The sequence below is a fragment of the Vombatus ursinus genome, unplaced genomic scaffold, assembly GCF_900497805.2.
Source record: "Vombatus ursinus unplaced genomic scaffold, bare-nosed wombat genome assembly UNPS02009770.1, whole genome shotgun sequence".
Lineage (NCBI taxonomy): Eukaryota > Metazoa > Chordata > Mammalia > Diprotodontia > Vombatidae > Vombatus > Vombatus ursinus.
Genome location: NW_020949548.1, coordinates 9,204,931 through 9,208,197, shown reverse-complemented (window position 1 = coordinate 9,208,197; position 3,267 = coordinate 9,204,931). Strand labels below are relative to the sequence as shown.

At 35.0% G+C, this 3,267-nt stretch overlaps 1 pseudogene; it reads right to left on the bottom strand.

Annotated features, from left to right (window-relative positions):
* Positions 1–1,354: 1,354 nt before the first annotated feature.
* Positions 1,355–2,299, bottom strand: LOC114036237 (annotated as a pseudogene).
* Between the last annotated feature and the right edge of the window lie 968 nt (positions 2,300–3,267).

Sequence of the window (3,267 nt, the reverse complement as noted above, 5' to 3'; positions counted from 1 at the left end):
AGGGTTGTTGCAAGATTCAAATATTTGTAAAGCACTTAGCAGAGTGCCTGGCACATAGCAGGAGTTATATAAATGTTAATTGTTGTAGTTACCTAGTGGTTACATAGGCATAGAATGGCAGAGGGGGATTTAATTCCAAATCCAGCACTCTTAATTACACCACAAACCTTAGAGATCACTTAGACCAGGGGTTGCAGAACCTTTGGCCCTAAGGCCACATGTGGCCTTCTAGGTGCTTAAGTGCAGTCTTTCGACTGACTCCAAATTTTACAGAATAAATGAGCAATGTGAATTATTGAAAGAAAATTTCTATAGGAATGTTGCATTTCTGTGTGATATCATGTCAAATCAAAATGACTTGAATATTTCTTTGCAAGATAAAACTAAGTCTATATATGATATGTGGCAAAACAAATCCAAGCACTTCTAAAAAAGTCATCTTTTTTCAAAACATTTATTCTTCAAAAGGAAATTTTGGATGGACATTTTCCCTAGTTAGTAAAGATCATTGGTGAGCGGGATGATATATACAAATCATTTGAAGAATACACAGCTGTGATAGACCTGTTAACTGGAGAATACAATGAAAGGTTCACAGACTGAGAATCATGACATTACACTCAAATTAGCCCTCACCTAGTTGATATCACCGAGGCACCTAAAGAACTACAGATGGAATTGATTGAGCTCCCAGTGGATGACATTTTAAAGGCATTGTTTGATGCTAAGTAAGATCCAATTGAAATATGGAAAAAATGCAATAGAATAACCATGCCTTTGGCAACATGCCCAAAATGTTTTCTTACTTTTCAACCATTTATTGCTGAGAATCTACATTCTCATACTTAACCCAAATCAAGACACCCTTAAGGTCACAAATGACTGATGCCCATCTAGAAGATAAACTGAAACTGTAGCCCTCCATGCTGCAACCAAATATTCAAATACTTTCCAACAAAAAGCAGACACAACAAAGTCATTAAAAGGTTAATTAACTTTAAAATTAACAAATAGTTTTGTTTTTTTGAAATTATTAAGTTCATAGTAGTTAGATTTTTACAAAATAATGTACATTTTTAAAGTATATTTAATTGAAGTTTCTTGAATTTGGCTTTCCAACATGAAAAGCTTCCCTAACCTTGACTTAGACCAAATCCTTAATTTTAGACATGAAACTGAGACACAAAGAAACTAACTCACTTGTTCCCATGGTCAAACAACAAGGCAGTAACATCACTGAGACTAAACCCAAATCTCTTCATGAACAGTGTAGTACTCTGTCTGTTAAATGACATTTTCTCATGCTTTTTTATAAGAATGTTGTTTAATTAAAATTGTTGAATTTTTCCAATAATTAAGAATGTCTTTTACTACTAACCAGTTTTCTTAAGGCATCTTTAATCTCCTTGTTCCTCAGGCTATAAATCATGGGGTTCAACATTGGGATCACCACAATATAGAAGATGGACACCACTTTGTTCTGATCTGTGGAATAACTGGATGTAGGCATCACATAAATGAATATAATGGTCCCATAGAAAAGAGTAACTGCAGTGAGATGGGAAGTACAGGTGGAGAAGGCTTTGTGTCTTCCTTCAGTTGAGTTCATATTGAGAATAGTGAAGAAGATGTACAGATAGGAGATGGCAATGGTTACAAGAGCTATTGCTATTATTATTGCTGAGTAGATAGCAGGAAGTATTTCTGCTGCTAAGATATGATAACAGGAAAGCTTAACCAAAGGTGAAAAGTCACAGAAAAAGTGATTGATTACATTAGGGCCACAGAAGAATAAATTCAATCAACAGCCTGTATAAGTTACCCCATTTAAACAGCCACTTATATAGGCAGTCACTATTAACAGAGAGCAGACCTGGTCAGACATTTTCAGAGAGTAAAGCAAGGGGTTACAAATAGCCATGTAGCGGTCATAAGCCATGAATGTAAGTAAGAAGGACTCTATGGCCCCAAAGGTGACCAGGGAACATAATTGGGTAACACAGCCAGGATAAGTGATGATGTTTTTCTCCACCATGAAATTCACTAGCAAGTTAGGTGTAACTGATGTGGAATACCCAACATCAACAAAAGCTAAATGACTGAGAAAGAGGTACATGGGAGTATGAAGTTGTGGACTCAGCCTAATTAGAATAATTGTGCAGAAATTTCCCATTACGGTGAATAAATATATCCCCATAAATAGCACAAAGAGAATGATACCAAGAATGTGATCATGTGTTAATCCCAGAATAAGGAAGTGGGTCACTGCAGTGTAGTTTCCCGATGGCTTAAACTCCATGTTTGATTCCTGCTATGACGAAAGTGAAGATTGAAACTCAATAATGGTGGAGCAACTTAATACTGTGACATTTCTTTTCTTGATAGTGCTGGCCCCAATCAAAGAATATACTGAAATGGGGCTACTAGGAATTTAACTATATACACACACACTCACACTCAAAAATATCTTTCATTATTTTAAGCACTGCTTTTCTGGAGACCATTTAGAAAATCTATGGCAAATAACAGTGCCCTTGGGCACTGATGATCGTGTGATCTAAACCGTCCTTTAGTAAGCAGAGGTGCCAATTTCATAATTAATACAATTGACCAACAGCAGTTGGAGGGTCAGCAAGTTTGATAATGATCCTTATCCCCAAATTAAATAACAACCTAAAATGAAAGTATTGGTGAACAAAGAATGGTGATTTCCTTGGCAACTCTCTAAATATAAATAGTGAGTTTATAGTTAATAATATATTTATTATTATATATAATATAGTATATACAAATTATATAAAAAGGTATTTAATAATTAGTTTATTAATTTATTAATACAATAATTATTATATAATATATTTATTTAACAAATATTTTTTAGAATCTACTATGTGCAGAACTAGGCAATATTGGGATACAATGAATAGGAAGGTGGTCCTTTTGTTTAGCTTGTACGGACAAGATGACAGAGTGGATAGATCGACTCTGAGCCTTGCTTCCTCATCTGTAAAACTGGGAAAGGACTGGTGTTGTGAGGCTCAAGTGAGATAACTGTGTAAGACATTTTGAAACCTTAAAGTGCTGTTTATGTCAGCGTCAGTTATTTTTCTGGCAAGTAGAAGAGACTATGTACTGTCATAATAGATCTAGATAAACCGATTTGTTTTTGCACATACCATATCAAACTAGATCAATAAGAAAGGCCATATTTTCACTGTGGCTATTTCCACATGGCTCCCAAATGTGAATAGTCAAACTGGTTCTTTA